This window comes from Nicotiana sylvestris, chromosome 9 (assembly GCF_000393655.2).
Source record: "Nicotiana sylvestris chromosome 9, ASM39365v2, whole genome shotgun sequence".
In the NCBI taxonomy this organism is placed as follows: domain Eukaryota; kingdom Viridiplantae; phylum Streptophyta; class Magnoliopsida; order Solanales; family Solanaceae; genus Nicotiana; species Nicotiana sylvestris.
In genome coordinates this window covers 112,921,265-112,942,776 of record NC_091065.1, presented here as the reverse complement: position 1 = coordinate 112,942,776, position 21,512 = coordinate 112,921,265, and the positions used below count along the sequence as shown (strand labels likewise).

General features: G+C 37.0%; 1 long non-coding RNA gene across 1 annotated transcript; it reads left to right on the top strand.

Annotated features, from left to right (window-relative positions):
* The first annotated feature begins 5,475 nt into the window (after positions 1-5,475).
* LOC138877150 (uncharacterized) lies at positions 5,476-20,914 on the top strand. Its single transcript, XR_011402486.1, has 3 exons — positions 5,476-5,636; positions 5,711-5,820; positions 20,767-20,914. It is a non-coding gene; the product is annotated as an uncharacterized lncRNA (long non-coding RNA).
* Positions 20,915-21,512: the final 598 nt, after the last annotated feature.

Sequence of the window (21,512 nt, the reverse complement as noted above, 5' to 3'; positions counted from 1 at the left end):
GGGAGGTGGACATACCTTAGTGCTGAAGGCGCTTCGGATCTCGATGTGATTCGATTGCATGTTCTGAGGACTCAGTACAGTCCTTTGTTTTGTTTAGTCGGGGGTAGCCGAGAGTGTAGCTTGTTATCTCTATTTTACTGTTTGATTATCCTTTAACTCCTTCGAAGGTGGAGGTACTGGTGTCGGCACCACATCATGTACTGCGAACATTTCTGTTGCCGCATGTTGTTCCCCGTAGATGGTTTTTATCCCATCCTTTGTCGGGAATTTCATTATTTGATGGAGGGTGGATGGTACTGCTCTCATGCAGTGTATCCATGGCCTTCCAAGCAAGGCGTCGTATCTCATGTTTCCTTCAATGACTGGAAGGGTGATTTCCCCTTTCGTTGTTTTGCTTGACATGTTGAATCCATTAAAGACTCGAGAGGCGGGCATGATCTGGTCAAGCAGTCTGAGTTGCTCTACCACCCTCGACCTGATAATGTTGGTCGAGCTACCTGGATCCACAAGTACACATTTAATTCGAAATATATTTACAAGGAAAGAGATTACCAATGCGTCATTGTGAGGCTGAGACAGGGTCTCGATGTCCTCGTCGCTGAATGTGAGAGCATCCTCGGGTATGTAACCCCGAGTTCACTTTTCTCTAGTGATGGATATTTTAGTTCTTCTGATCATGGGTTCTTGTGAGGCATCGATGCCTCCCAAGATCATGTGGATGACATATTGTGGCTCATTTGTTTCATTCTTCTTGATCGCCTCTCTTTCTCGGAACTGATTTTTAGCCCGGTCACTGAAAAATTCTCGGAGGTGACCTTTGCTAAGTAGTCGGGCTACTTCTTCCCGGAGCTGGTGGCAATCCTTGGTCATGTGGCCGTGCGTGTTGTGAAATTCGCTCACTAAGTTATGATTTCTTTACGAAGGATCTGATTGTACAGGCCTAGACCACCTGGTATCTCTGATTTTACTGATGGCAAATATGATGTCTGAAACATCGATGTTGAAGTTGTATTCCGACAAGCGAGGTGTCTCCGTTGGCCCTGTGCGCCTATTGAATCTAGCTCTGATGACAAGTCCCCGAGGGTTCTGGCCTCGATCCATTCTTCGATCATTGCGGGGTATGTTGCGCCTCGGGTCATTTCTTCTATCTTCAGGGTATGGTTGGTATATCTCTTTGTTTGGCTTTGGCTCCTTTGCCAGAAGCCTACTTGAGTATACAGAGCCCGAGGGGGCTTCTAATTGGTCGTCTTCGACCCTAATCTTTGATTGGTATCGGTTGTGGACGTCCGACCAAGTCACGGCGGGGTATTCAACCAAATTTGTTTTAGCTATTTCGAAGCAACCGAGCTTCGTTCATTCAAACCTTGAGTGAAGGCCTGTACTGCCCAGTCGTCGAAGACTGGTGGTAGTTCCATTCGTTCCATTTGAAGGTGAGACACGAACTCTCGCAGTATCTCATTCTCTCTTTGCTTGATTTTGAAGACGTCGGATTTCCTTGTAGCTTTGATGGCACTAGCATGTGCCTTTATGAAAGAATCTACCAGCATGGCAAATGAATCTATCGAGTTTGGGGCCAAGTTGTGATACCACATCATTTCCCCTTTTGAAAGCGTTTCTCCAAACTTTTTTGATAGGACGGATTCGATCTCGTCGTCCTTTAGGTCGTTACCCTTCACTACAAAAGTGTAAGCAGTAATGTGTTTGTTGGGGTCCGAGGTTCCGTTGTACTTTGGAAGGTCTGGCATCCTGAACTTCTTTGGAATGGGTTTTGGATCCGCTTCCTGCGGGAACGGCTTCTGTACGAACTTCTTTGAATCCACACCCTTTAAGATCGGGGGTGCGCCCGAAATTTGGTCGACCTTGGAGTTGTAGGTCTCGACCTTCTTATCATTGGCTTTTATCTTTTTCTTTCCCGACTCGATCCTCTTTGTGAGGTCCTCGAGCATATTTACGATCGCGGGGTTGGCTGCCGACCCGTTATTGCTTGATCTTTCTGGTGCTTGTTCGGTCTGAGGGGCTGTTCTTGGGGCCGCTGTACTTGGGGTTTTTTGGTGGCTCTGCAGCTGAGCGATTGCCAGCTGTTGTGCCTGCAACATCTCAAAAATAATGTGAATGCTAACCTCATGTTCCTCCCGAGCTGGGGTTTTTTGGACTTCTTGTTGGTCTCCTTGATGTACACTCTTGTTAGTGTGGGAGCTTATATCGACGTGTTGAGCATCGCGTGAGACCGCGTCTACGGGAATTGATTCTGGTGCATTCTTAGGGTTTCATGGTGGTACACCAACACCTGAAACATCGACATCATTCTCTCCATGGTCCTCAAGATTATTGTTTACTGAGTTAGACATTTTGACCTGAAATCAAAGATCTTGAACAAGAAAAAATGTGAAAGGTAACCTGCGTTATATAGTTAAACCAGTAAGAAAATAACCACTATTATTTTTAGCCCCACGGTGGGCGCCAAACTGTTTACCGTGAAAATGGTAATAATAATTAAATTTGATTTTGTGGTTCTAAAAATACGTTATCTATTTTTATGCTAGTTGTTAGGCAATGGATGCTAAGTAAAAGATTAGAAAGCAAGATTATAGCTTAGATGCGATATGATAATCGAACCAAACAACCGAAGATTGGGGCCTCGAGCTGTGTGTATGAGGCCTCGGGGTCGAGTTGGTTGGCCGGTTAGAGCGACCGAGGGAAGACCAACAGTTATGAGAGCTGCGATGATAGCTCTGTATGATCAATGATAAGCAATAAGTGAAAAACAATAAATAGAACACAACGAATATAAGCGATAAATGGAAGTAATGAGAACAAGAGAATATGTTAGAGAGCAGAGAGAATGTTCTTGTGTATTCAATATTGAGCATCAGATCCTCTACAAAATGACAAGGATCCCCTTTATATATGAGGGGGAATCCAACATAGTACAAATGCATTTATTACAAAGATATGGAGCTGGTACAGCCAGTTAATGCCATGATGCGGGCTTAGACTAGCCTAACAGGCTTTGTTAGCTCTAGCTACGTTCCTTGGGAACTTCCCACTTTTTCACCATAACCACCGATCTATATTGCCCCGAAGTCAGGCGTCGATAGTCCCTCGGGGATGAATCTTGACCATAGTCTCGAGCCTTTGAAAACGCGCCTACGAGGCATCATAATAACGAAAAATTGGACCCTCCGATTTTACCGTATAGAATCACTCCAGAATCAAGATAAATTATAATTTTATCTTGTGCTACAATCATCGAGATATTTTACCCAACCAATGTCTTTGGTTGTGAACATAATTTATTAATTATGAGAACCAACAATTTAATCTTCTGTGCATGAGCTAAGACTTCATACACCAAATCGTCTACTACATAATTAAAGGACGCACATGTAACAAATGATCTATTTAAAGTAATATTTTATTAAATTGAATATATTAAATAAATAATTATTCCGTAAAGAATAAAACATAATACTATGCTAAACCGCATGGTTAATAATATATCCGAACAGATTTTCACAAAGTTTAGGGGTGAATTTGAACATTTCTTAGGTCATCTCTAACCCTCCCCCATTTCTCCATAATGGGGGCACTTTTTGTCACAATGGAGCTCCAAGGCTCCCCCATTTTTGCCTCCAAAATGGGGAATGAATAGTGTTACTCTAAATATGGAGTTACATTATTCATCTCCTCCATTACTATTCATGATTATTTTATTATTTAACTCTTTTAATTTATCTCTTTATATATACCTAATTATGCTTATATAATATCTTTATAATATTAATTTTACATCTTAACTTTGCCGTATAATTTTGATAAACTAATTTTCGTGCATTTATTATTTTTATGTAAAATTATAAGTTATAATTGTACAATGCAAATATGAAATATTAGATGTTGTATCTTAATGATTTCACTTTCATTTGAATTATCCGTTAATATATATAATCTATAATATTTCTGATTGCCTTATATTATTTAAAAATTTATGGTATAAAATAATTTTATATTAAATTATGTGTGATGAATATGTAAAAAAAAGAAAAAAAGATAGATTGAATTAATAGAAATAAGAAAATAAAATTAAATAAAAGATAATAATATAATATTAAAGAGAGAAGAATATAAAATGAAATATTCTTTTTGGAGTAAAACATAGAGTAATGGTTGCAGTAATTTACTGCATCTTGGAGTTTACTATATTTTGGAGGACAAAATGGAGGTAAAGGTTTAACTCTATAGAATATGTGAAAAATGGGGCCCGTGTTAGAATATTCCACCATTTTTTGGCTTCATCGTTTTTTTATGGACCAATCGCTAATATGTATCCCGTCATTGATTGCAAGAGCAAATTAGGCGCATAATCCTAAACAGAGACATTAGGTTCTGCTTCACCAAATCTGCTGATGCATAATATGCTCCAAATGAAACAAATATTCAAGATCATTAACACCTTTATATCATTGTCTTTTTATATCTCTTTGGACTGCAAATCAGACGTTACAATTTTTCTCTCCTTTTGGGTTTCGGCTTTTAAGTGGAACAAGATATTGACAGCGCAATTATTTCGGGCTATATGTTACGTGGTTAATTTCACATATATTCATATTATTTTTGTTTTATTGCAAGTTATTTATTACATTTATTTTTACAATGACAAACTATTTTCGTCAAAGTAATACAAGAAAGTCATTAAATAAATTTGGTAATAAAACAGTCACTCGATTTTATTTAAGTATTATAAAAAAAAAGATTATGCCTGCTAACACTTTTTCTGCTTTGTTTCCTCCTCAAACATTTTGTGATTTTTTTATAGAGTTGAGTACTTTTTCGTTACAAAAAGTAATTTAATGATTTTATATATTTAAGTAAAGTTGAATAATTTATTAATTATAAAAAAAAATTGACGTGTAAAACTTCCATCACGTATAATTTATTAAAATGTTACTCCTACTTGTAAACTGATCTAGTAAAACTTCCATCACAAGTGAAACTGACGAAAAGGTAAAAGTCTAACGGTCTAAGGATTGTTCCAGAAGTTCTGTAATTTTTTTGGTGGAAAACCGCCAAAGCATCAATCAGAAACTATTTAGTTAAAATAAATCAAACTATTAATCAGTTTCAATTCAACATAAGCCGATTTTATATCTAGCATTTAATCTAATTATTTTCGTAGTTCAATTCCTAATTTATGCTGCTACTGCTCATACTTTTCCTAAATCGATAAAGTTCTTTGTGCTTTTTTCTTTCACTTCAATTTTTAAGTTAAGTCAATTTCGTATGTTCTTTAACTTATCATCTATTAATTTTATTTTATCATATTATTATCAAGTAAATATTTACATAGTGCACATAAACCTCTAAAGTTGGACCACAGCCCCAACTTTAGTATACTTCACCTACAACCGTACAAGAAGATAGAGAGTTGCAAACTAGGATATATTTTCCTACAGACTAACTAGGGTAGTAGTCAAGTGTCTTCAACTTGATTGCCAATTTCTTTCTCTTTCTTCCTCTACAATATATGTCTTGAATGATCTGTCTTACTATAGTTTTGCTGGTCTAGTTCTTTGTTGGAAGATTTTGATGTTCCTTTCCAATCAAGTATAGTATACACTTCCTGCAAGGGTCATACGGTATATCTCTGCTTTTGCATTGTTACTATAAGCATGTTTTTGCACCCACTCAACTTCTTCCTTCCATTCTATAGCATGTCGTTGAATTCCCTGCCACTGGAGGATCTGCTGCCAAATCTGGGATGTAACTGGGCATTTGAAGAACATGTGCACATGCTCTTCAGCGCTATCACACAATGGACAGGTCGTGTCATAGCCAATACCCTATTTTTGCAATTTAGTCCTTGTATATAGTCTGTCTTGTATTGCAAGGTATATGATGAATAACCACTTGGGCCTTACCTAGTTGTTGCGCATCAACCTTCTCCAATGCACTTTAGGATAATTGTCTCTCAGCTTATTGTACATTGTCTTTATAGCATATGTCTCACATTTCAAAAATTCCTCGACGGTTAGTCATGCATTCTCCAGGTGTTGTTTAGCCTTTAGGATCTTCTGAATCAGCCAAGATGCTTTGCAGCAGTGATTTCCCATACTTTATTACCCTTAGTATAGTAGATATGCACAATTGTATCCAGAGCTTATTCTTCTTCTTACATAGGTTCCAGTAGTGCTTAAGTATGGCAGCTTTATTCCATGTGTAGATGTTTGTTAAATTGAGACCACCTGCTGATTTTGGCAAGCAGAGTTTGTCCCAAGCTATTAAAGCCTTCTTTGAGCATTCATTATTTCCATTCCATAGAAATCTCCTACATACTTGTTCAATCCTTTGAATCACCTTCTTGGGCAGGATGAATATTTGAGACCAAAAATGTTAGATAGTTGTGAGTACACTTTGATCAGCTGCAATCTACCCGCATAAGATAGAAACTTTGATGCCCATGAGGTTACTTTCCCTATCGTCCTCTCTATTAATGGTTGACATTGTCCAATTGCTGGTTTTTTTCAGCTCAGTGGAACTCTCAAGTACCTGAAGGGGACAGATCCCATAGAGAAGCCTAACTCTTGTATTATTTGTTGTTGAATCTGGTCTGGCACACCTCCAAAGTAGACAACACTCATCCCTTAATTGGCTACCAGCCCAGATGCTAAGGAGAATTGCTGAAAGTGCTTGTACAGTAGTTTAGTAGACACCACATCTCCTTTACAAAACAACAATAGGTCATCTGCAAACCCCAACTGTATTATATTCAGCATGTCACATCGAGGGTGATAGTTAAAAGCTGGATTATCTTTCAATATTTTTAGTAGTCTACACTCCAAGGCTATCACAAACAGGAATGGTGACAAGGGGTCACCCTGCCTTACTCCTCTTTTTGCAGTAAAAGGAGCACTTGGTTTACCATTGATGATTGTAGAGTATGAAACTGTTGATATACATACCATGATCCACCTAACAAATATTTCAAGAAAGTTCAGAGCATTTAGAACCTGTTCTAGGAACACCCATTCTATAGAATCATAGGCTTTTTGCATGTCAATTTTGATCATGCATCTTGGTGATACCCTTTTCCTCCCATATCCTTTCACTAGTTCATGGCTAAGGATAATATTATCAGTTATGACTCTGCCAGATACAAATACAGCATGGCTCTTATCAGTGAGGCTATCCATTACTCCATGTAATCTGTTAGTGAGCATTTTGGATATAATCTTATAGATTATGGAGCATCAAGAGATATGTCTATATTGTTTTACTGAGGAAGGGCTTTTAACTTTAGGAACCAAGGTGATAGATGTGCAGTTTATCGGTTGGTAGAGTTTCATGGTGTCAAAGAAGTTTAGAACAGCTTCAGTTACCTCATCTCTAGTCGTGATCCATGATTTCTTAAAGAACAATGAGTTAAAACCATCTATCCCTGGAGCTTTGTTATCATCAATCCCATGTAATGCTTGCCAAACTTCTTCCCTAGTAAATGGTCGGACAAGTTGCAACTGTTGTGCCCTTGATAGGATTGATCCCCTCCTCATAACATCTAATTGTATAGCAGGTAATGTGGGATTTGAAGCCCCAAGTAGGTTCTTATATCAACCTAGAATCTCCCCATCTATCTCCTTTCCTGATTGGATAATTTCACTTGTTGCACTAACAAGTGATTTAATCTGATTCTAAGCTCTCTTATTCTTGATGCAGGCAAAGAAATAAGCTTAGTTTGAGTCCCCTAATTTGAGCCATTGTGTTCTGGATTTCTGCTTAGATATGCTCTCCTCTATTAGATCCCATTTTTCCAGTTGAGATCTTACCTCTTTTTCTACTTCAAAGTTATGAGGATCCTGATTATATGTTCTCATCTACTTCTGTAGTAGTTGAAGATCATTTCTGATACTTTTGACTTTATCATTTATCCCAGTTAACTCCTTTGTGTTTAAAGCTTTCATTGCTTGTTTCATGGTTTTCGGCTTGAGCCATACTATTTTCAGGTATATTGTATTGGTAGTGGCTTTCCAGTTGTCTTTTACTATCTTCCCAAAGTTTGGATGATCAGCCAGACAATTCAAAAATCTGAAAGGTCTTAGTGTTCTCTTCTGTTGTCTCCCCTACTCGATATTTAGTGGTGAGTGATCAGAAAAGTATGGGTCTAGGATATGAACTTGAATATGAGCTATATAGTTCATCCATTCTCCATTAACTAAAGCATTGTCAATTTTGTTGAAGACATGGTTGTTAGTCCACGTGAAGGGTCTACCTATTTCCTGTAGCTCGGTCATACCAGCATCTTCCACAAATTCTCTGAAGTCTTTTATTTCATGATCTTGCACTATATTACAATGTACCATGTCTTCAACTTCAAGAATAATATTGAAATCTCCCATTACAAGCCATGGTTCTTGTTGTCTACTCTCTATTCTCTGAGTTTTCCCCATAATTCCTTCATGTCATGTTCTGTGTACAAACCATAGACGACTGTGAAATGAAAGGCTAATGCGGAATTAGAAAAACTGATTGCAGCCTGTATGTATCGGGTATATATACTAAGCTTCTTGACCACAACAATCTTGGGATCTCATAGTAGCCATATGCTTCCTTTATTATTTGGGGAGGTATTTTAGAGTTATTCCCATGTAGGTGCAATTTTGTTAATCACCTGGCCCTCTTTACATTCTTTTAGTCTATGCTCTATTATATCTATAATACTAACATTATTCTCTTTAATGAACTCCTTTAGCTCCTTTTACTTATACAGTTTATTCATTCCCCTCACATTCCAAGTAATGACTTTCATCTTAGTAATTGAGGGAAATGGTTCTGGTCATCCATGTCACCTTGGCTACTTTGCGCTCTTTCACAATACTTGGCTTGCTGAACTACCATAGTCTGGCTTGGTGGGTCACTAGCCCACCCTGTTAGTGAACTGAAGCCATTATTTGTGTCAACATTTCCTTCTTTGGTGCCCCCATTTTTAGCCATTTTGGTGGCTGATTTTGCTTTCACCACTGTCCATCCTTCTGCTTGTTCTTCATTTGGAGTAGCTTGTGCTTTGTCGCCATATCCTTTTCCACCAGTTGTTTGAGTATTTCCACTGTGGTTGTACACTCTATTTATTAGTTGTCTTCAGCACTTGATCGCTCCTTCTCCATACTTGCACATGCTTTGATTGCTTCCCTTTCTGAACTTGTAGGGGTTGCTTCTGCATATTCATAGTCTTGCAATTGTGCCTTATTTACAAACAGGTAGCACAATACTCAGGTTCCCAATCATATACGACTTCCTGTTCAAACACCCCACCCTTAGGGTCTTGAACTGTGATACATTTAGGGGTCGTTTGGTAGGAGGTATTAGAAAAAATAATGCAAGCATTAGCTCTACACATTACCAATACCTTGTTTGGTACCTTTTTTCAACTTGTGTATAACTAATACTTGTATTAGTTATACATCATACTTGGCATTATCCTATGCATAAGTAATGCATAGAAAACCATGGCATTAGTAATACCAAGGCTATGCATGCATTAGCATGGTTAAAGGTTAAAGTCCCTTAAAGCTAGAGAATATGGAGGGCATTTTTGTAAGCAACTATTTTTTTTAAAATTATGCAATGCATTATAATTTTAATACACTACACCAAACAATAGATAAAAAATAATATTTGCATAATTAATGTTTGCATTACTAATACACATTATTCCGCACTATTCCTATACACGCTACCAAACGACCCCTTAGGTTGTGGTCTAGTAACATCCATTTTATTGAGTACTCTTGCATAGGATATGCGTGCAATATTGGTGGTGCAATCATCAGCATATAAAGGAGTCCCTAGTCCACTACTGATTTTGCTCAATGACTTCCCTCCCCAATAGCTTAGAGGTAAATTTGGGAATTTAACCCATATTGGAATAGTTTTAAGGATTTCATTTTAGAGATTGAACTCCGCAGACCATTCCTTTATTATCACGGGCCTGCTATTGAGTGTTTTAGGCCCTGAGAACAATACCTCATCTCTTTCCTCCATACTCTAGAATCGAATGATGAAGTAGTCATCGTTGTGGTAGTATATTTGAGGCTTTTCTGTAAGCTTCCATTGCATTGTGAGAAACCTCTCCGCTGCTCTGAGTGATGGTGAGTCTCCAATGACGTACAGAATAATAGCCAGTCTCTACTTTGCACTTTCCTCTTCTATATCCTCTTGTTCTAGTTTAACAATTGTCTTCCCTTCCTGGATAGTACATACCTCAGGCTCATGCCTTTTGAAGCCAATTTATTTGCCGTAACAACATTTGCCTAGGTTTGTGTGTTGCCATTCCCTTTAGGTAGGTCAATTTTCCTTTGCACCTAATGGACTTCTTCATTCTCTTTTCCATTCACCTTGTTACTGCTAGGCTCATTTGTTGCAGTAAGGTTTTCCTGAATTTCTTTAGATTTAACCCCAGATGTACCCTTTGCATTACAAGTGGTACCACCGCCATTGTCAACCTTGCTGTATGTGCTTAGTTCAGCCAAATCAGCTATTGTTTTCCCTTTCTCAATGCTTGGCGTGTTCTCAGATCCCTGTTTGCCCAGTTGATTACCCTTGTTCGTCGGTGTTTGTTTCTTTGTAGATCTATGGAGATTTCCCCCATTTGGTGATTTTCCACTTCCAGATCCCACCTTCAGTTCCTCAAGTAGCTTGAGGTCCGTGAGCAGAGCTTTGGTCACCCGCTTCCGCGGCCGTCCTCGCCCTCCCATTTCGGTAGTCAGTGCACGTTAGCAGAGTAACCTAAACGAACGTCGAGAGAGAAGAAAGAGAACTATTTTGCTTCAAAATTATAGTTGGTAATCATAACGTTGCCATCAAATATAGATGAGAATTGGTAGAAATCTAAGATGGGGTTTCAACAAAGGGTCCTCAAGATTTAATTTCCATATTATTATCACACAGTCATATTCACACTCAATCTATTCTTAATCACATCTACAATTCATTTATTCTGGAACTTGGTGAATTATATTCTCCCATACGAGCAGGCCGAAGCCGCATAACGAAAAGTGGAAATGAATATAGAATTTGTTCAAAAATTGGAAATTTTCCAGATTTTCAATTGGTATTTACAATTTCTCCAAAGATCTTTATGACACTGAAATGCTTGCAAAAAAGGCACTGACTAAGAAGTGAAGTGTCACTGGAATTTTAAGAAAAGAATATTGTATAATGATTTAATGATGAGATTATTTTATTATTTTTTGAATCAAAAACTTCATATGAGATTAATGATGTCATTCTGTTACGAATTACCGGTTGTTCGTTTGTTGACAACATTTTCTTTCAAAAAGCGAGATACTTACGTGAAAAGGGTACAGTAGTGAGGTAATCATCTTTCCCAGATAATGATTTAGGCTTCACTCTGGTAAACAATTCTAGTACGCAAAATTTATGCACAATTCATTTCTTTTGGAAAACTATTTTCAGAACTTAATTTTTGTATTACTTTAAAGATTTTTCAAATATATTTGTGTGATCTATATAAAAAAAGATTGGTTCAATTGAACTCACCTCTAATACTCTAAATCCGCCCTTGGTCCATCATGAATCTATTCCCTTTTATTTATCTGTCCATTTTGGAAAACCTTTTAATTTACTTATAGAATTGCTTGCTCTACTTGTAAAGTTTTTTATCCAAAGCAAATAAACAATGGCAGAGCTAGCATACGCTTTTTGAGTTCGACAAAACTTGTTGGTCGTATCTTCTTACTTACTGTATTTATAAATAATAATTTTGGAGAAAAGAAAGTTAGCGTATAAACGTAAATATAAATGAAACAGTAATTAATTTGGGCCCACTGAATTCACAGTATTTCCTTAAGGAATTTAATCCCCTCCTAGTACCCAAGGTTATGGATTATTTCCTCCCAGGATAGAACGAATTACACACTGGTATAGCAGTACTTCAAACCCCAATGTTTCAGCGAACACAAAGTTCGGTAGCAAATCACACTTACGGTTGCTTTGTTTGTAGTTAAAAAAACAATGCAAAACAAAAGAGGAGAACTCAGAAGTCGAATGGAAATTCTAATAGGAAGGACTGCAATTTATAGCCGATGTTGAGTTCTTACTGAAGAGGATATCAACGACAACCAAGCTCTCAATTTCGTTTCTTCCTGTGCCTTCTCCCAACAACTCCTTATTCCGTTTTTCAATGTCTTTGCTCTAACAGCTGTTGCACATATTTATAGTGTAGTCAGCTATTAAGAGAATGACCAACCACCACTCATTTGCCCATGGTGGAACATGCACTAGGCTGTTATGGAGCAAGCACTTGGCCATGGTGGGAGGAGCACTAACAATGGAGCATGCACTTGGCCGAACTGGTGGGACACTTGGATTCTATCTACGGATTGGAAAACATCCATTACAAACACGGATAATATTACGTTAATATTCACTATTAACAAATAAATTTGGTCCAAAAAATTAATCAATCGATCATTTGACCAAATCCAAATTCAAATCCAAATCCGAATCTGAAGCCGAAGTCGAAGTCGAAGCCGAAATCGTAGCTGTAGCCGTAGCCGAGCCGAGCGAGTGAGCGACGACGACGGCACGAGGCTTGCCTTCTTCTTAACTCTTTAAGAGCTACAAGAAGAGCAACTGTATATATACCCACCAAAAGCCTTTTCCTCTTCCAATATGGGACAATGTCTCATTGTCAAGAGAGGGAAACTTAAATTTTACTCAAAAAATTTTATTTTCCCTCCATTTCTCATTCACCCTCTTTTTAAGACTTTTTCATCTTACAAAGAAACTCAACAATCCCCCACATGAATGGGGAATGGCTATATCACGGAAGTATGCATGAAAAACTTATGTGATTTGCAAGCAAGGATTAATTGCATCTGGATAAGTAGGTTTCCCTTTGAACTTTCCGTAGTGAACTTATGCCAGATATACTCGGACAATCGGTAGATTTGATATCTTTGAATCGTCGAACTTTAGTGTATACCTAGACAACCATAAGTCACACAATCAATCCCTTAACCGTCTTTGGTTCTCATTGTTGTGTTCGTTTCAGCCATGAACACTGCCTGGTTTCATAAGTGCGTAGAGAATTGGCCTTGCAAAATTCTCCTTGAAGCGGCTAACACTTCACACATACATAGGTGATTCCTAAACGTGTCATCTCATAGATACACTATTTGATATACCCTGTATCAAATTTAGAAATCATTAAAAAGCCTTAATGCTTTATCCTTGGTACTGAACATTGTCTCATCACGAGAATGGACTAAAACAAATTTTGTTGACAATGTTGAACCGTCATTAATGACTTTGTTTGATCTCCTTGAACCTAGATCTTGGGATCTCCAGTCTTCTAGGTAGAGTTACCGCCACAATGACTTGTTCTCGGCCATAGTCCCATTCCCCTCGATGATTTCTCAACTACCTCTCTAGTTAGGCCTTTTGTAAGTGGATCTGACACATTATCACTTGACTTTACATAGTCAATCGTGATAATTCCTCTAGAGAGAAGTTGCCTAACGGTTTTATGTCTTCGTCGTATATGACGAGATTTACCGTTATACATAACGCTCCCAGCCCTTCCAATTGCCGCTTGGCTATCACAGTGTATGCATATTGGTGCCAACGGTTTGGGCCAAAATGGAATATCTTCCAAGAAATTCCGGAGCCATTCAGCTTCTTCACCGGCTTTATCTAAGGCTATGAACTCAGCCTCCATTGTAGAGCGGGCAATACATGTTTGTTTGGACGACTTCCAAGATACCGCTCCTCCACCAATAGTGAATACATATCCACTTGTGGACTTCGAATCAGTTGAACCGGTGATCCAATTTGCATCACAATATCCTTCAATCACCGCAGGATATTTACTGTAGTGCAAATCAAAGTTTTGGGTATGTTCTAAGTATCCCAAAACTCGTTTCATTGCCATCCAATGAGATTGACCTGGATTGCTCGTGTATCGACTTAGTTTACTTATAGCACAAGCTATATCTGGTCGTGTACAATTCATGATGTACATTAAGCATCCCAACACACGAGCATAATCCAATTGTGATATGCTTTGGCCTTTGTTCTTTGCTAATGCAAGATTCACGTCAATTGGAGTCTTTGCAACTTTAAACCCTAAGTGCTTGAATTTTTCAAGTACTGTCTTAATATAATGAGATTGTGACAATGCCAGACCTTGAGGAGTCTTTTGGATCTTAATCCCCAGAATTAAATCCGCAACTCCCAAGTCCTTCATATCAAACTTGTTAGTTAGCATACGCTTAGTCGCATTTATGTTGGCAATGTCATTACTCATTATCAGCATATCATCCACATATAGGCAAACAATGACTATGTGATTTGGAACATTTTAATGTACACACATTTATCACATTTATTTATCTTAAACCCATTTGACAACATTGTTTGGTCAAATTTTGCATGTCATTGTTTGGGTGCTTGTTTTAATCCGTATAGGGACTTAACTAGTCTACATACCTTCTTTTCTTTACCTGAAATCACAAACCCTTCAGGTTGTTCCATGTAGATTTCTTCCTCCAAATCTCCATTTAAGAAGGTTGTCTTTACGTCCATTTGATGAATTTCAAGACCATAAACTGCAACTACAGCTACTAGCATTCGTATGGACGTAATTCTCGTCATTGGAGAATATGTATCAAAGTAGTCAAGACCTTCTCGTTGTCTATACCCTTTGACAACATGTCTTGCCTTAAATTTATCAATAGTGCCATCATCTTTCATTTTTCTTTTAAAAATCCATTTAGAACCCAAAGGTTTATTTCCAGGAGGAAGATCAACCAATTCCCATGTATGGTTGTTCAATATGGATTTTATTTCACTATTAACTGCCTCTTTTCAGAACAATGATTCCGAAGAAGACATAGCTTATTTAAATGTTTGAGGCTCATTTTCCAATAAAAAAGTCATAAAATCTGGTCCAAACAAAGTAGACGTTCTTTGACGTTTACTACGTCTTGGATCCTCCTGATTAAATGTACTTTCTTTTGTTTCTTCCCAAGGTCGTTTAGATCCTTCACCAATCGACTCGCATTCCTTTTTATACGGATATATATTTCTAAGAACTCAGTATTATCTGATTCTATAACAGTATTATTATGAATGTCGGGATTTTTTGATTTATGAACCAGAAATCGATATGCTTTACTATTGGTCGCATATCCTATGAAAACACAATCAACTGTTTTCGGTTCTATTTTTACCTTTTTGGGTTTAGGAACTTTCACTTTTGCCAAACACCCCCACACTTTCAAATAATTCAAGTTGGGCTTCCTTCCTTTCTATTTTTCATATGGAATGGATTTCATTTTGCTATGTGGTACTCGATTTAGTATCCGGTTAGCCGTAAGAACGGCTTCCCCCCACAAGTTCGGTGGCAAACCAGAACTTATCAATAATGCGTTCATCATCTCCTTTAATGAACGATTCTTTCTTTCCGCAATCCCATTGGATTGGGGCGTGTAAGGGGATGTTGTTTGATGAATAATTCCATATTCTAGACATATTTCTTCAAAAGGAGATTCATATTCATCACCCCTATCACTTCTTATCATTTTGACTTTCTTGTTAAGTTGTGTTTCAACTTCATTTTTATATTGCCTGAATGCGTTTATTGCTTCATATTTACTATAAAGTAAGTAAACATAGCAATATCGATTACTGTCATCAATAAAAGTTATGAAATATTTCTTTCCACCACGAGATAGTATTGACTTCATGTCACAAATATATGTGAGAATTAAGTCTAAAGGATATGAATTCCTTTCAACCGACTTATAAGGATGTTTAACATACTTAGTTTCCACACATATTTGACATTTTGATTTTTCGCATTCAAACTTAGGTAATATTTCCAAGTTAATCATTTTCCGCAAGGTTTTATAATTGACATGACCCAAACGTATATGTCATAAATTATTTGACTCAAGTAAGTAAGAAGAAGCTGAAGTTTTATTATTATTTTCGACAACTATTACATTAAGCTTGAAAAAGCCCTCAGTAAGGTAACATTTTCCTACAAATATTTCGTTCATACTTATCACCACCTTGTCGGATAACAAAACGCACTTGAAACTGTGCTTTACAAGAAGTACAATAGAGACTAATTTCTTCCTAATTTCGGGAACATGAAGGACGTTGTTCAAAGTCATGACCTTGCCGGAAGTCATCTTGAGAAATATCTTCCCATATCCTTCAATTTTTGATGTAGCAGCATTTCCCATAGAAAGCGTCTCTTCGGGTCCAGCAGAAGCATATGTAGAAAATGCTTCCCTCACAACACAAACATGGCGAGTAGCTCCAGAAACAATCCACCACTCCTTAGGATTTCCTACTAGGTTGCATTCAGAAAGCATAGCACACAAGTCATCAATATCTTCGTGCTTTTCAACCATGTTTGCTTGACCCTTCTTCTTGTCTTTATTTGGAGCACGACACTCTACATATCTATGTCCAGCTTTTCCACAGTTGTATCAATTTCCATTGAACCGCTTCTTGCTTGGGTTATTTCTTGGCCCAGAAGCTTGCTTCCTCTTTCTCTTAATTTGAGAAGTAGCCTCAACAATATTTGCTCCCATTATTGTTAAGTTTCCACGGCCTTTCTTTTCAGATGCTTTGTTGTCCTCTTCGATTCTCAACCGAACAATGAGATCTTTAAGGACATCTCCTTTCGTTTGTGTTTCAAGTAGTTCTTGAAATCCTTCCACAAAATAGGCATCCTCTCAATAATTGCTGCAACTTGGAATGCTTCATTGATGACAAGACCTTCAATGAAAACTCCGTTAGTAAAAATACTAAAAATTTTACTTTCAACATCAGTATTCATTTTATATATACCTTCAGCAAATAGATCATGAATAATCACTTACAATTCCTGGACTTGGGTAATAACAGACTTGCTATCTACCATTTTGTAGTCCAAAAATTTTGCGGCAACGAATTTCTTCATCTCGGCATCTTCAGTTTTGTATTTTCTTTCAAGCGCAATCCACAATTCTTTTGACGCCTCCACGTTACTATAGACATTATACAGATTATCCTCCAGTCCACTAAGAATATAATTCTTGCTCAAAAACTCAGAATGTTTCCATGGCTCAATCATGAGAAAGCGTTCATTCTCTGGAGTTTTATCGGGCAGATCAGGAATATCTTCATTGATGAACTTCTGTAGACATAACGTAGTCAAGTAGAAGAACATCTTCTGTCGCCAGCGCTTGAAATCAATCCCGGAAAATATTTTGGGTTTTTCTGCCGGAGCCAACGCCGGCGTTTGGCTTGTCGATGCATTGGCAGTCATCATCGGAACAGCTCGATTTCCGTTGTCATTTGTCATTTTTCTGTAAAAGAATGACACAAACAAACGTTTAATAAACGTTTAAACTTGGAGTAGAAAAACAAATCACATAGATTTTAATCTCCAACGAACCTCCACGAAGGCTTAAAAACTGGAGTAAAAAATCACGTAGATTTTAATCTCCAACAAAACGCCACGTAGGCTTTAATCTCCGAAATAGGAGTAGATGAAACCACAAAGGTTTTAGTCTCTAGAGCAGTAAGTATACCACAAATACAGAAATAAAGAATTAAATTCCTTAAGCTTGTTGGTTGTATCTTCTTACTTGTTGTATTTGTAAATAATAATTCTAGAGAAAAGAAAGTTAGCGTATAAACGTAAATATAAATGAAACAGTAATTAATTCGAGCCCACTGAATTCACAGTATTTTCTTAAGGAATTTAATCCCCTCCTAGTACCCAAGGTTATGGATTATTTCCTCCAAGGATAGAACGAATTACACACTGGTGTAGCGGTACTTCAAACCCCAATGTTTCAGCGAACACAAAGTTCGGTAGCAAATCACACTTACGGTTGCTTTGTTTGTAGTTAAAAAAATAATGCAGAACAAAGGAGGAGAACTCAGAAGTCGAATGGAAATTCTAATAGGAAGGACTGCAATTTATAGCCGATGTTGAGTTCTTACTGAAGAGGATATCAACGACAGCCAAGCTCTCAATTTCGTTTCTTCCTGTGCCTTCTCCTAACAACTCCTTATTCCATTTTTCAGTGTCTTTGCTCTAATAGCTGCTGCACATATTTATAGTGCAGTCTGCTATTAAGAGAATGATTAGCCACCACTCATTTGCCCATTGTAGAACATGCACTAGGCTATTATGGAGCAAGAACTTGACCATGGTTGGAGGAGCACTAGGCTGCCAATGGACAATGGAGCATGCACTTGGCCAAACTGATGGGACACTTGGATTGTATCCACAGATTGGAAAACATCTGTTACAAACACGGATAATATTACGTAATATTCACTATTAACAAATAAATTTGGTCCAAAAAATTAATCAATCAATCGATTATTTGAACAAATCAAAATCAAAATCAAAATCAAAATCAAAATTCGAAGCTGAAGCCGAAGCCAAAGCCGTAGCCGTAGCCAAAGCCGAGCGAGCGACGACGACGACGGCGCGAGGCTTGCCTTCTTCTTAATACTTTAAGAGATACAAGAAGAGCAATTGTATATATACCCACCAAAAGCCTTTCTCTCTTCCAATATGGGGATGATGTCTCATTGTCAAGAGAGGGAAACTTAAATTTTACTCAAAAATTTTATTTTCCCTCCATTTCCCATTCGCCCTCTTTTTAAGACTCTTTCATCTTAAAAAGAAACTCAACAGAACTCAATATCTTTAATTCAAACTTTAATTTTATTTATTTTGAAAGATTCAGTTCTTTGAGACACAAAGTGTTTCTGAAATAACCAGAATGCTTCTTCAAATTATTGATACATGCTTACATTGTCGTCGGGGCTCGACTATTCTATATGGAAACGGTTCATTTGACCCTTTGGCCCATTACAAAGTTCTCCTATCGAGGCCCTCTTAGGCGTGAAATATTTTTCTCAAAAATATAACCTCCGAGGGTGATGCCCCCCAATATTCGAGGTTGATTGAAAAGAAGCCTTGGATATTGTTGAGTTCTCCTTAGGTAGCACATAATTGTTGCCTCTTTAAAAACCTTGCCGGTAAAACCCATTTGGGACAAAATTCGATCTAAGGAAAAAAGAGTGCAACGCTTGCTTTAAAACCGAAGGCCTTCGTGTAAAAAATAATGTCTTCGAGATCGTATGCCTTCGATCAAAAATCTGTAATGAGTTAGTTTTAAACACAAATGGACTAAAAAGGATAAAGTCGTACCTTAGCAGTAGTATCGTTTGAGCAACGATATGTTCCAATTGTTTGGCAGTTGTTGACCTTCCATTGTGCTAAGTTTGTAAGATCCTTTACCGACAACTCCGAGGACTCGGTACAGTCCTTCTCAATTCGGGCCTAGGTTCTCTTTATTTGGGTCTCGAGTATTGAGGGTGACTTTCCCTAATTTCCCTAGTTTCCCTAATTTAGATAAATATTGAGTGAGCACCCATAACAAAACTCCTTTTTCCTCTTCTTTCAGAATTTTTATCGGTAAGCAACCACGATTTTAAAATCCTGAATCCGTCCTTGAAAAGAATTATTAAATAAATATAAATTATTAATTTAACTATGATCTCAAATCTATAAGTTTTAAATTCTAATTCCACCTTTGCAAATAAAGTCTTACATACCAAATCCATTTTTTTTGTTGACGGGCACTGACAGTAACTTTGAAAATGATGAGAAATGACAAGATTAACCATTGAAAGCCTCTTGACAAATATGAAAAACGATGATTGGCACCTCACATTGATAGGATACTAAAATTTTGAAGCTGAAAATCCGAATATTAATGTGGATTTTCCTACCCGGACACAAAATAGTTCAAACAAGTTTTATTTTTATTTTAAGAAGACCCGCTAACTTTGGTTTGGAATTAAATAATGTTTCACTTGCAACAATTAATACTATTTTTTTTTTTAAAAAAAAAGAAAGACAAACACATTGGCATTTGATCCGACAGCAATATGAGTGAGTGTGTGACAGAAAAGATTTTCAAAGCGTTGAAGATTCCACGTCCATGTAAGGCGCGTGAGGAACACGTCGATACCCTCAATAGCTTGGCCCAACAAGCAAGATGGCGTGGGCTCACCACAAGGATTCGCCGCAGTGGTAATGAAAAGGAATTTTTACATTCCTCTGACATATAGAAAAATATATTATCCTCAATGTTTAAGGTTTGATATAATTATATTTAGCATACCTAATTATTAATTCTATATCATAAGATTTTTTAATTGTACCTTATATCACTTCTACATTTATGGTACCGTATATTCCTCCAAATCCTCCCTCCCTTTCCTCACGTTTCTCTCTCCCAACCCCACACCCTCACCCACGTATCACCACACACCCAGAAACTAGAAAACCCAGAAAAACAATTGAAACCCTCTTCTAAATCCAGAAAAACAATTGAAACCCTCTATCATTAACGTCCAAAATCAAGGTTTTTTTTCTACAACCAGTCAAAATTGAAGTCAAATCTTCAAAGTTTTATACACAGCAATAACTTTTGATAGTTATGATTTCGGGTTCCTTCAATAATATAAGAGGAAAGGAAAAGAGAGCAGCAATTCCACAATTGACGGCCATTAAAAAGCTTTGAATTTAAATTTGGGTTTTCAAAAATCATTATTTGTTTGGATTGGGTGTTGTTATAAATAATTGGGAATATGGTTTGGAGTTTATATCTCAATTTTGAGGGATTTTGATGAAGATTAGATTTGGTTTTGGCTGAATTTCAGATTGAAATTCGAAGAAGAAGAAGAAGAAGAAGAAGAAGAAGAAGGCGTATATTGCAGAAATTGTAGGAAAATTGTAGATAAATTGAAGAAAAATTGTAGACTGTTGTTTATTTATTTTTCTTGAAGAAAAATTGCAGAAATATTTTTTTGGATTCCATATTTAGCATAGCAGTTTCTTAAGGAGTAACAAGAGCATATAGGAGAATCACATAATTGTAGCATAATCAGGATTTTCGACATAATTGCGTTTTTTGCAGAAGATTTGTAGAAGTTTTAGTCGTTTTTGATTTATGAAAACGGAAAACAAAGCATCTACAATCAGAATACAAATAATCTACAATTTATCGATAAAATATCTACAAACTGTGTACATTGAATTTTAATATCCTAATTCTCATTCAATTGTAGCATAATTGAGATTTTCGACATAATTGCGTTTTTTGCAAAAGATTTGTAGAAGTTTTAGTCGTTTTTGATTTGTGAAAACAGAAAGCAAAGCATCTACAATCAGAATACAAATAATCTACAATTTATCTACAAATATCTATAAACTGGGTACATTGAATTTTAATGTCCCAATTCCCATTCAATTGTAGCATAATTGGGATTTTTTACATAATTGCATTTTTTCAGAAGATTTGTAGAAGTTTTAGTCATTTTTTTATTTGTGAAAACTGAAAACAAAACATCTATAATCATAATACAAATAATCTACAAAATATCTACAAACTGGGTATATTGAATTT